We start from the raw sequence: 12,913 nt of genomic DNA, 5'->3' as shown, positions 1-12,913 counted from the left end.
AAATGATAGGAAAACACTCAAGGGTAAAGGGCAATTGGGATGTGGGAAAAAAGAAGGGAAAGAAGGAGAAATGTTGTATGTATGTATATACAGGATAGTTAACACAGTGGTTCTACTGTCTTCTATTTCTTTGTTGAAAGGAACTGTCAATGAGTCCTGGATTGATCAATATTGCATGTCTCTATCTGTTTTCATGAGAAACCACTTTGAAGATATCAATATGCAATACAAGAAGCATTGTTAATTTCCTACCACTTTGTTTGTAACTCGGTATTGTCTGTACTGTTCTTTTGCTATTTTGTAAAAGGTTGTCTGTCTGTTAATGTTTTCTTCCTTTTATTTTTAAAATTAAAAAATTTTAAAAAATTGTGAAAATTTGTGCACAACAGCACTATGCAATAAATTTTTCTACTTTGAATGAAGATAATCCATTTTTATTGCACAATAATGATAGTCTTTAGCCATATCTGTTTATTAAATTGTAAAATGCTTTATTGGGAATGGTTCCACACACCTGCCATCCAAGCTACTTGGGAGGCTGAGGAAGGAAAATTGCAAGTTTGAGGACAGCTTGTAGAACTTGAGACCCTGACTCAAACAAAACTTTAAAAGGTCGGGGGTATACCTTGATAATGAACACTTGCCTAGTATGCTCTGGGTTTGATTCCCAGTACTACATTCAAAAAATAAAACAAAACAGAACAAAAGCAACAATAAGTAAAGTACAGCCAGTGTAGTCAGGGAACTGAGTTTTAAATTTTATTTAGTGAATTTAAATTTAAATATCCATGTGTGGTTAGTGGCTATTATATTATACAGTATAGCCCTATAATAATCCTGATATAATGCTCTACATTATACCAAATTATGCTGAGGGGTAGGGAACAAGAAAAGGTCAGGAGTAATTCATAGCCTGCTAAGATCTTGTCAAAGGGAAGAAATAATAATGTGCTCTAAAGTATTGCATAAAATTTAATATAATAACAGAAACCAAATGAAAAATAGATACTGAATTTTAACTTTCAAGCCAGAATCTTAAAAAATGATCTTATTAACAAAAATCAGGAATGGAGAAAAAATAAGTGGAAAGGATGAAGAAAAAAACCAATAGAATTGGAAAAAATTTGGCCAACTACTCCTCTGATAGAGAACTAATATCTAGAAAACATAAAAAACAGTAAAAAAAAACCCCAAAGTGACACTTAAAAAGTGACAACTGAAATTGACAGACACTTCAAAAGAAGCACAAATGGCCAATAAGTATATAAGAGAATATTTAGCATCTTTCGCTGTTAGGAAAATGTGAATAAAAAAATACTGAGATTCCATTTTATTCCAATCAGAATGGCTGTCATCAAGGAGTCAAAAAAAAAAGTATGCTACTGAGGATGTGGGATTGAAAGAACACTTTTACATTGTTGGTGGGTAAATAAACTAGTTATAAACACTATGGAAATCAGTATTCCTGAAAAAACTAAAAATAGAAATTCCATTTGACTGAGCTATATCTTCCTATCTTCCTGAAAAATTTCTCAATCTTTTTATTACCATGATTTTACATACCTACACAAGTTTATAAAATGACAATCCATTATGGCTGAACTGTGGAAACACCCTCAAGGCCCACCAGCAGATAAATAGATAAAGACGTGGTACATATACAAAATGGAGTACTACTTAGCCATAGGGGCTAGATTGGAGCCATTTGTAGATTTGAGTCATTTGTGGATCTTGTGACCATAATAAATAAATAAATGAATAATAAATAAATAAATTCTTTTTAAAGGTGCTTTAAGCAATTTGTTTAACTGAAATGCCATGCACTGACTTCCATTTATTTTGATAAATCTTTTCCCCATGCTGATTTAGAGGCAACATAAATATTTCATAAATATTTGGCCATTTGGCTATGCACCTGCACAATACCTCACATATTTCAGCAAGAAAAACACTGAAGAGTAAAGAGCTGACACAACTAACTAGGTACAATGAGAATCTACTCCAAATACGTATTTCTCTGAGGTAAAGAGCAACACCTGCTCAATTAAGAAAACCATCCTTGCAACACAGGACAATTTTTAAGTAGGGCCTAGAACACTTAGCCATTAATTAGGTGCTGAATGGCAGAGCTCCATCCCAAGCTTATGCCATGAGTTCATAGGGAATAGGTTCCAACGACTCAGGCTCCTTCTCACAGGTTCCCACTAAGTGCTTCTCTGGGCAGAGCAGGATGTGCTTCAGTTGAATCCAGGAACCCTTCTCTTTCTCTTCCTTCTTTTTCTGGTAATTTTCCTTGACACGCTTCAGGAAGCTATCCTGACTCTGAGTGTTTAATATGCTCAATACTCTCATCCTTAGCAAATATCTTAGCAAATATCTTACCTTAACTTGCTTGCTTACAGCAATGACAGCAGCACGCTGGGTAACACTGTACGGCTTCAGTTTCGCCGTGGTAACAACAGTTGTATGACATTTCTTTTTTAAGAGTACCCATCCCTTAATGTCTATAATACCACGTTTTTTGGAGATTCACATGTACATTTCTAAAAGGCCTAGAGAACATGAACCGGGTTCCCCTTGTCGGTCCCTTGGGGTTCATCATTTTGGCAAAGATGGTGGCTCTAGCAGAAAGGCTTGAGACCATAGTATTAAGTGAAGTAAGTTAGATGCAAAATATGGCTTCTTTTATATGAAAAACCCAAAATATAAATACTTTAGAGAGCAAAATGAAGGACAGATAATAGGATACAGAGAGGTAGCCATTTTGGAGATGGGAAGAGAATCAGGAATGGGGGAACCAATTGATGTTAGGAGGGGGAAGGGGGCTCAAAAATGATTAAGATTTTATATATATACACATATATAAGCCAAAAGAACATCATGTATCATAAATACATACTAATAAAAAGAAGAAAGACAGTTCATACAAAATGTAAAATAGAATGATAAGAATAAATTATAACATGATAATAAAGTAAAAGGAAACAGATTAAACATGCATAACAAATCACAGGGACTCTCAGGGAAATAAGATGCCATAAGATATTGTCTATAATAGATATTTACAACAAAATAGAAAAGAACACAAGTAATTGAAAGATATAAGTGATGACAATTTTTATTATTGATTTTTAATAACAGAAATACAAGTTAGGTTGTTGTATGTCAATAAAAAGACATAAATATTACACGTACTAAAAAGATAAAAGAAAATAACATAAATAACATACATTTTTCTATATGACTAGGAAGAAAAAATTATGAAGAAAAAACTAGTTAAACTAACAATTGCATTTGGAGTTGTTAAACCTTCAAGAAGGCAAACTGTTATGGTTGTGTCTGGATGTCCCCCTAAAGCCTCATGTAGTCATGGGGGCGGGTTTTTTGGAGGTGGCTGAATGTAGAGTTCGTGACTGGTTCATTGTATAGTGCTGGGACTGACAGTGTGAGTGCTTCACCCACCCTGGGCGAGTAGCCTGCATTCAGTATAAGGGAGGAAAAGAGGCTTTTTCTTCCCTTTTGCCCTGTTTGGCTTTCGTTGATTTTTGTATCGTTTGCTGCCATGAACTTTTGTCCCTCTGGCATGTGCCCCTCTGCCTTGGAGCCAGCAGATTATGGACTGAAACCTCTACAAACTGTGAACTAAATAAACCTTTCCTCCTTTAGCTTGGATTTAAGGTATTTTGTCCTTGAAACGAGAAAAGTAACCAAGACACAAACTAACAAGACAGAAAACAAAAAGAATTTAGGTTAAGCAAATTGACTCTGATCAGTGAGCTCAAATCAATTCTACATGTAATAGAATTGTACCCTACAATATACAGAACATACATTCTTCTTGCATTTAGTGAATGTTTATAAATGAAGTCTCAAATTCTATAAAATCAAAATCATAAAAGATTAGAGGTCAATAATGAAAAGGTTGTGTTAAATCACCAGCAGATATTCTTGCAAAATATGGAGATCAAAATATAATAGTTTATCATGGCTAAAAGTTCAAAAACTTAGTTGAAAGTGAAAAATTTCTGGAGGCGTATATATGTTCTCCACTTTTCTCCAAATTAAAGAAAGAAATTTGCCAGGAGACAAATATCAGGTAAGAAATTAAAATGCAATCAAAGACTACTTCTCCCCAAAGAACTCCAGCACCAGATAGCTTTCTAATATCTATTTGTTTTTCTCCACGCTGGATATCAGACTCAAAAACTCATGTTAGACATGTGCTCAACTATCGAACTACAATTTCAGCTGTGCCACTAAGGACCTCTCTCTCTCTTTTCTTTTCTTCCTTTCTTTCTCCTTTGTACATGTTAGGAGTACGTGATGATTGTATTTACTGTGGGATTATGTTTTTGGTATATGTACACAATATATCTTAATTCACTTTTTTTGTCTCTTGTCCCCATTCTCCTCCCCTGATCTTTCCAACTCTTGGTCCCCTTTCTATTTGCAAACCTTTTCCCCCTTCAGTTCTTTTCTTTTCCCCTATTGTTTCCATCTACTTGCACCCTTCCTTCACTGGAGAACTTTAAATTCTACAAAACTTTTATGGAACAGATAATCTATATTTTACACAAGAGAAACCTTCCAAATGCTATTAAATCTAATATCTTTAAATATATTATAATCAAGTATAATCCCAAGGAATACAAAGGTATTTTAATATTGATATTCTAAAAATGTAATGATCATACACCTCAGAAAATTCATAGCAGCATAACCTTTATAAATGGGCAAAGGATAAAGATGCTACTACTACTGCAAACATCTAACATAACAGTGACTATCTGGGTTAGTGCAAAATAATAGGAAAAAGATGCATAAGAATTGAAAGATAGCAAGAACAATCTCCTTTACTTGTAGATGACAGAGTCCTTTAAATAGAAAACCAATCAAGGAGTTAGGAAAAATGGCAAAGTAAGACTGGCATTAAAATACAGCATCTATGGGGCCTGCAGTCAACATATCTGGAGAACAACAAAGTGGTGAAGGAAAGAAAACACGAAGTACATTACTGGAACCCAAAACGGAGCTGACAGGGAAAATGGAAACTACAGAGAAGCTGAAGAAATGGACTACAATGTAAAGAAAAGAACAGAGCAGCCTAACCCCTTGCTCCCAGGGACGCCAGCTTCTGCTAAGGCAAGGCAAGCCTAAAGAGCGCTGGCAGCTCCAGGGAGAAATAACAAACGGGGCCAGCAGTGCTAGCGAGCAGAAAAGCCCTTAGTTATTATAAACCACAAGAAACGGCAGGGAATTTTCTCTGAAAAAACAACTCCTTCCACATGCAGGTCAGAGTTGTGGAGGAAATGCAGTGAAGCACCTGCCATATTTGTGAGTATTGGATCAGGAGCCACTTTGGGAAGGAGTCAATTGTTTAAGACTGAGCTATAGAACAACTACACAGCAATTTTGGGCAACAAAGGAAAGTCCGGGGGCATCAGAACTCCTGACTTGAAGTTATGCTACAAAGCTACTGTGATAAAATCAACATAGTATTGGAAAAAACAACAAGAAAAGAAAGCCCACCCCACCCCTCCAAAACAGACCTGAGGATCAGTGAAACAGAACAGAAAATGCAGACACAACTCCAAACACACTCAGCCACCTTACCTTTGACAAAAGAGCTAAACATGTTCACTAGAAGAAATAGCCTCTTTAATAAATGGTGCTGGAAAAAGACTAAAACTAAACATATGTCCACCACCAGGCACTACAGTCAAAGTGGATCAAAGATTTAAATATTAAAATTGAAACAGTAAATCTACTGGAAGATAAAATAGGTTGAAATCTTGAAGACATAGGTATAGGCACAGACTTCATGTACAAAAGCAAGACTGCAATGGAAAATACTACAAAGAATCAGCGACTGGGGTCTGACCTTATTAGAAAGCTTTTGCAGGGCAAAAGAAATCACCAATAGAATGAAAAGAGAACCAACAGAGTGGGAAAAAATTATAGCCAATTGTCTCTCAGACAAGGGACTTAAATCTAAAACATATGAAGAATTGAAAAAAAAAAAGACTCTCCAAATGCAAAGAGCCACAAATGAGCATCTGAGATGAATACATTCTTGTTAGATGAAGAAATACAAATGGAAAATAAAGATATGAAAAAATATTCACATCAGTGGTCATTTTAGAGATGCAAATTAAAACAATGCTGAGATTCCATGTCACTCCAGAAAGAATGGCTACCATTAAGAAATCAACCAATAACAAATGCTGGAGGGGTTGTGGGGAAAAAGGAACCTTCTTCACTGCTGGTGGGAGCATAGACTAATACAACCATTGTGGAAATTAGTGTGAGATTCCTCAAAAAACTAGGCTTAGAGGTCATATTCGAGCCAGCTATTTCCCTCCTGGGTGTTTTTTCAAAAGAACTGAAAACATTACACTACAATGATATATGTGCAACCATGTTTACAGAAGCACAATTTGTAATAGCTAAATCTTGTAAATAACCCAAATGCCCAACAACTGAGGAATGGATAAAAATGATGTGGTCATTTTATACAATGGAATACTACTCAGCCATAAAAAGGATAAACTTGAGACTTTGATAGGTAAGTAGATGCAACTCGAGACTATAATCATAGGTGAGATAAATGAGGCACACATATCCAAACTCTGCATTGTCTCCTTAGGGTAAGGAGCTGAAAGACTAAATCAAATCCAAAATATATGATAGATATTGTGAAACGGGATGAAAGTGTTCAAAAAGAAAGAGAATCTGGGATGGGGCAAAGGAGAAAGAATGAAGGGAAAAGTATACATATATATGTATATATATATATATGTTAATATAGTTATACTATTTATTTCTCTTAGTTTGTTGAGGAGAAAGGCTTTTGCTAATATTGTTTGGACAATTTTTTCATGCCTATATCTTGTACTCTGAGTAACTACTTGAAGATAACAATATTCATGTATTAACCATTGTTACTCTCCTATTATCTTGTTATAAAAGTTGGTTTTATTATTTTTGCTTTAAAATAAAAGTTAAAAAAAGAACAACTACAGAACAACTTCACTTCAGACTGTAAGAGACAACTGTGGAGAGCACACAAGCCATATTTGGAACTTCTGAGAAGTTTAAGTTCTGTGGAAAGGACACTCGTGTCTTGCCTTCTAACATCAGAAACCAGGCTTGTCATTAGAAGATTATGGAGGAGACTGGGTCTGACAATGCTGGAATTAAATCCAGTGAACTGGTTGACCCACCTATCCATCCCCTGCGGTGATACCTACATCAAGGCAGAATTCAGTGGTGTAGTTGCATTCCCAATCTAGCAACATGATCTTGCATATGCTTTAGGTTGGAGAGTTGCCACTGCCAGGAGTGTACAGACAGAAGGGCCTCTGAGGCCTTGAGGCCATTTCACAAAGCCAGAGGCCATAGAGCTAGGGAGAGAAAGCTGTGACTTGGGACAGACACTAGGACATGGAAACTAGCACCAAACAGAGTGGCTACAGCCCTAGAGCAGAAACTGACTCCCACCTGAAATGGCTGGGCAGGACTCAATATTTACATACAAAAACGTGAGTGTGGAAACAAAAGAGGTTTTAGTAGTGATTTACTAACTTTCCCCCATATCTGGTAGATTCAAATACTGCAAACTCTGTAAAGAAACCTGGCATTCAAAGACACAGAGGGTATTTTTTCTGGATTAATTTCTCTTTTGTTTCATTGGTGCTGGGACTGGTTTTTTTCATTTTTGGGGGGGATTGGTTTTTGTTGCCTTTTTCTTTCTTTTTTTTTTTTTTTAATTTGGCACTGCATTTTTTGTCTTCTTTTTCTTGTTTGTTCTTTTCTGTTACTTTCATCCAGTTCTATTAACTTTCTTTTACTTGTTAATGGGATTGTTTATCTTACTTTCGTTTCCTCCTTCTCATCTTCCTTAATTTTGTGTATGAACTGAGAATTGAACTCTGGATCTTGTGCTTGCCCGGCAGGTGATGTGCCTGAGCTATACCCCAGCCCATCTTCCTTAATTTTTGCCTTTCTTATTTTAAAGAGAAAAGAAAACAAAATAACAACAACCAAGACAAAACCAAAACAGCACAAAAACAATAAAAATGATACAGAATTTCAAAACAAGATGATAGGAAGTTAACAATGGTTGTTTATATTGCATATTATTATCTTCAGTGAAGTTGTTCAGATTGCCAGACATCAGAATATAAGAATGATCAAACAATTAAGGCAAATAAAAATAATAGAAACCCATTAGAAATGATACAGAGTTTCTATAATCAAGATAGTAGGGATGCAGCAATGGTTGTTATGTTGCATATTGTTGTCTTCAAATCAGTTGCTCAGATTACCAGATATAATCATGCAAAACTGATTAAAAAAGAAAAAAATTAAGCAATAACTGTTCCTGTCAGTAAACCAATAGACATCAGCAGTACAATTATCCCAGCTATCCTTGTATACACATATATGTTTTCCCCTTCCTTTTTTCTTTCTTTTCTCCTTTCTCTCATCCCAGTTGTTCCTTTCTTTGAGCAACTTCTTTCCTTTTCACAACATCTACTGTACCTTTTGGATTTTATTTACTTTTTCAGGTTTTTGCACTAGAGAGACAATACGGTATTTACACATGTGAGTCTGATTTATTTCACTTATGAGTATGTTCTCTAGTTGCATCCATTTTCCTATAAAAGCCTTGAGTTTATCTTTTTTATAGCTGAGTAATATTCTATACCACGCCCTTTTTATCCATTCCTCTATTGATGGGCATTTGGTTTCTTTTCAAGATTTAGTTATGACAGATTGCACTGCTTTAAACATGGGTGCATATATATCACCATGGAATGATGTTTTCAAGCCTTCTGGAAAAATACCCAGAAGGGGAATAGCTGTGTTGAATGGGACCTCTAATCCTAGACTTTGTGAAATTTCCACACTGATTTTCATAGTGGTTGTACCAATGTACACTCCCACCAACAGTAGACAAGCGTTCCTTTTCCCATGCAGCCCCTTCAGTATTTGTTATTGATTGACATCTTGATCATGGCCAGTCTTTCTGGGGTGAGATGGAATCTCAGTGTTGTTTTAAGTTGCACTTCTTGAATGACCAATTATGTTGAACATTTTTTCATAAATTATTTACCATTAGTATTTCTTCATCTGAGAAGTGTGTATTCATCTCAGATGCCCATTTTTTCATTGGGTCTTTGAATTGGGGGGTCTAATTTTTAAAAATTCTTTATATGTTCTAGAGAGAAGTCCTTTGTTTGAGGGATAGTTGGCTAAAATTTTTTTCCCAATTGTTGGTTTTCTTTTTATTCTGTTGGTGATTTCTTTAGATGTGCAAAAACTTCTCAATAAGATGAGATCCCAGTTGTTGACTCTTTGAAGTATTTCCCATGCAGTTTGGTTTTTGTTTATGAACTCTCTGCCTACCCCATGTCTTCAAGATTTTTGCCTACTTTCTTCTCCAGTAGATTTAGTGTTTTTGTGTTAATATTTAGATCTTTCTTCCATTTTGACTTTAGTTTAGTGCATGGTGATAGACATGAATCTAGTTTTAGTTGTCAGCATGTGGAAGGCCAGTTTTTCCAGCACCATTTATTAAAGAGGTTATCTTTCTTCCAGGGAACATATTTGGCCCCTTTGTCAAAGATAAGGTGGCTGAGTGTGTTTGTAGTTATATCTATATGTTCTAGTCTGTTCCACTGACCTTCAGTGGCCTGTGTTTTTCCAATACCATGTTGATTTTATCACAGTGGCTTTGCAGTTTTATTTCAAGTCATGGAGTGTGATTCCACCTGCCTTGCCTTTGTTATCCAGGATTGCTTTTGTTATTCTAGGTCTCCCCTGCTTCCTGATGAACTTTAGGGATATTTTCTCTAGATCTGTGAGGTATACTAATGATATTTTAATTGGGATTGCATTAAATCTGTAAAGCAATTTTAGAAGTATGGCCATTTTCACAATGTTAGTTCTTCCTATCCATGAGCAAGGAATGTCTTTGCATTTTCTGAAATCCTCTTTGATCTCTTTTTTCAGAGTACTGCAATTTTCACTATATAGATCTTCTATTTTCTTGTTAGATTGATTCTTAAATATTTCCCTTTTTTTGAATGCTGTTGTAAAAGGTGTGGTTTCCCTAATTTCGCTCTCTCTGTTTGTTCTTTGTGTACAGGAATGCCATTGATTTTTGAGTATTGACTTTGTATTCAGCTATGTTACTGAATTTGGTTATTAAATCTACAAGTCTTATTGTGGAGTTTTTAGGATCTTCTTTTTTTTTTTTTTTTTTAGGATCTTCTATATAGAGTATAATGTCATCTGTGAATAATGATGATTTCACTTCTTTCTTTAAAATCTTTATTTCTTTTTTTCTCTCTCTTGTCTAATTGCTCTGGCTAATGTTTGTGGAATTCTATTGGTAGGAATGGTGACAGTGGAATCCTTGTCTTGTTCCTGATTTTAAAGTGAAAGGTTTCAGTTTTTGTCCATTTAATATGATTTTGGTTATTGGTTTGTCATACATGGCTTTTATCAGAATGAGGTAAACACAATCTATTCCTATTTTATGTAAGGATTTTGTCACTAATGAATGTTGGACTTTGTCAGAGGCTTTTTCTGCATCTATTGAGATGATCAAAAGGTTGTGTCTCTGGTTTTGTTGATATAGTGTATTACATTACTGATTTGCATATTTTGAACCATCCCTGCATTCCTGGGATGAATCTCATTTGATCATGATGTATAATCTTCTTGATGATTGGTTGCATTTTCTTTGGCAGTATTTTATCGAGGATTTTTGTATCTATGCTCATTAGAGAGATTGTTCTGTAGTTTTCTTTTTTTTGGTGGGGTCTTTTTCTCGTTTTGGTATCAGGGTAATACTTGCCTCCAGGGGATGAGTTAGGGAGAACTGGTTCCCTTTCAATTTCATTAAAGAGTTTGAGAAGAATTGGCATTACAGCTCCTCTAAATTTCTTGTAGAATTCAGCTGTTAATCCATTAGGACCTGAACTTTTCTTTGTTAGTAACTTTTTAATTATGTTTTCAATTTCATTGAATAGTTTGAAGAGGGTTGGTATTAAATCTTCTCTGAATTTCTTGTAGAATTCAGCTGTTAATCCATTAGGACCTGAACTTTTCTTTGTTAGTAACTTTTTAATTATGTTTTCAATTTCATTGAATATTATTGGGTTATTCAGAATTTTTATATCTTCTTGATTCAGCTTTGGTAATTCATATGTATCTAGGAACCTGTCCGTTTCTTCTGAAAAAATAAAATGCAAAAATTATGCAAACTCATGAAGATTAAAAAATACATTCTTGAATAATCAGTGGGGCACAGAAGAAGTTAGACGGTTTCTGGAGTTAAATGATAATTTCTATGCAACATTCCAGAACTATGAGACACAATGAAAGTAGTCCCAATAGAGAAGTTCATAGCTGTGAATGTTTACATCAGAAAAATAGAATGAGCCCAAATAACCTAGCAGCATACTTCAAGGACCTAGGAAATCAAGAAAAATCCAAACCCAAACCTGCTACAAGAAAGGAAATTTTAAAGATAATAGCTTATGCTGTTATAATGAAATAGAGACAAAAATGCAAAGAATCAGTGAATAGAAGAACTTGTTCTTTGAAAGAATAAAAGAAAGAGATTTAGTCAATCTTACCAAAAGAAGGAAAGAAAAACTCCACAGCAATGAAGTTAGAAATGAAAAATTTGAAATCACAACAGATACAATGAATCCAGATTATTGCTAACTACTTCAAAAGCATGTACTCCAACAAATTGGAGAACCTAAAAGAAATGCAGAGATTTTCATTATATATGAATAAGATTTCATTCATTATATATGAATTACACAGACTGAACCAAGAATATAGAAGCTGAGCAATTCCATAACAGGCAAGAAAAATGAAGTAGCAATAGAAGCCCTAACAATTAAGAAAATCCCAGGACCCAATAGAATTCACCACTGAACTTCACAAGAACTCAGGGAAGATCTAACATCAATATTCCTCAAATTCTTTAATGAAATTGAAAGGGGAAGGAATACTGCCAAGCTTTGTCTTGGAAGCCAGCATTTTTTTTGATTCAAAAACATGATGGTCCTTGATTTCATGTTTTAGAAACATGGTCCTTGACTCCCAAAGGAAACTAAAAGTGAAAACACTTTTATAGGCTAATTTCTTTATTGAACATAGATACAAAAATTCTCAATGGCTCCCGGAGGGTGGGCCCCCAGCGCACAGGGAGCCTCGGGCGGGGAGCACCGGTCTTCGGACCGGAGACTCACTCCCGGCCTCGGGGTTTCCCGGAAGGAGGGCTTCCGGCGCACAGGGAGCTGCGGGTGGGGAGCGCCAGCCTTCTGGCTGGCTAGCTTCCTGCCTGCTGGCTCCCGGAGGGTGGGACCCAAGCGCATGGGGAGCCATGTGGCGGCGAGCGCTATTGTGCGCCAGCCCATAGGCCGGCCGCCGCCACTCAATTGGGATCTATCATGACACAGAGAAACAGTGACACAATTGGACCACCATGCACTGACTGCAGATGCCCACCCACGGATGTGTGTGAATCATTGAAACTTTGAACAACCCCTGGGAATATATGCCATACAATGGGCCACTCTTGCTCCTGCAATTGGGAACCAGAAAGGTCCAGAGCCAGCGCAGGAGCAGCTGCTGAACAAGGACTCAGAGAAAATTGGAATGCAGACTAAGCCCACGGAGTCAGAAGTCCAGTGTACTGGGGTCATGAGAGCCGCTCAGAAGGTGTAAACCAGGAGGACCTTGCACAATACCTGCAGAGACTCATTGGAAGCTATTCTTCCCCTGACAGTACAGGCTGTGGTGAAGCTCTGGAGTAGTCTGCAGCAGGATTCCTGCTGCCTGTGCTGACAGTTGGGGAGAGGACACTAACTGGTTGTGGGGTCCC

Source organism: Chinchilla lanigera, unplaced genomic scaffold (assembly GCF_000276665.1).
Source record: "Chinchilla lanigera isolate Chin_1 unplaced genomic scaffold, ChiLan1.0 scaffold00002, whole genome shotgun sequence".
Classification (NCBI taxonomy): Eukaryota; Metazoa; Chordata; class Mammalia; order Rodentia; family Chinchillidae; genus Chinchilla; species Chinchilla lanigera.
Note: the sequence above shows the minus strand (reverse complement) of the source record.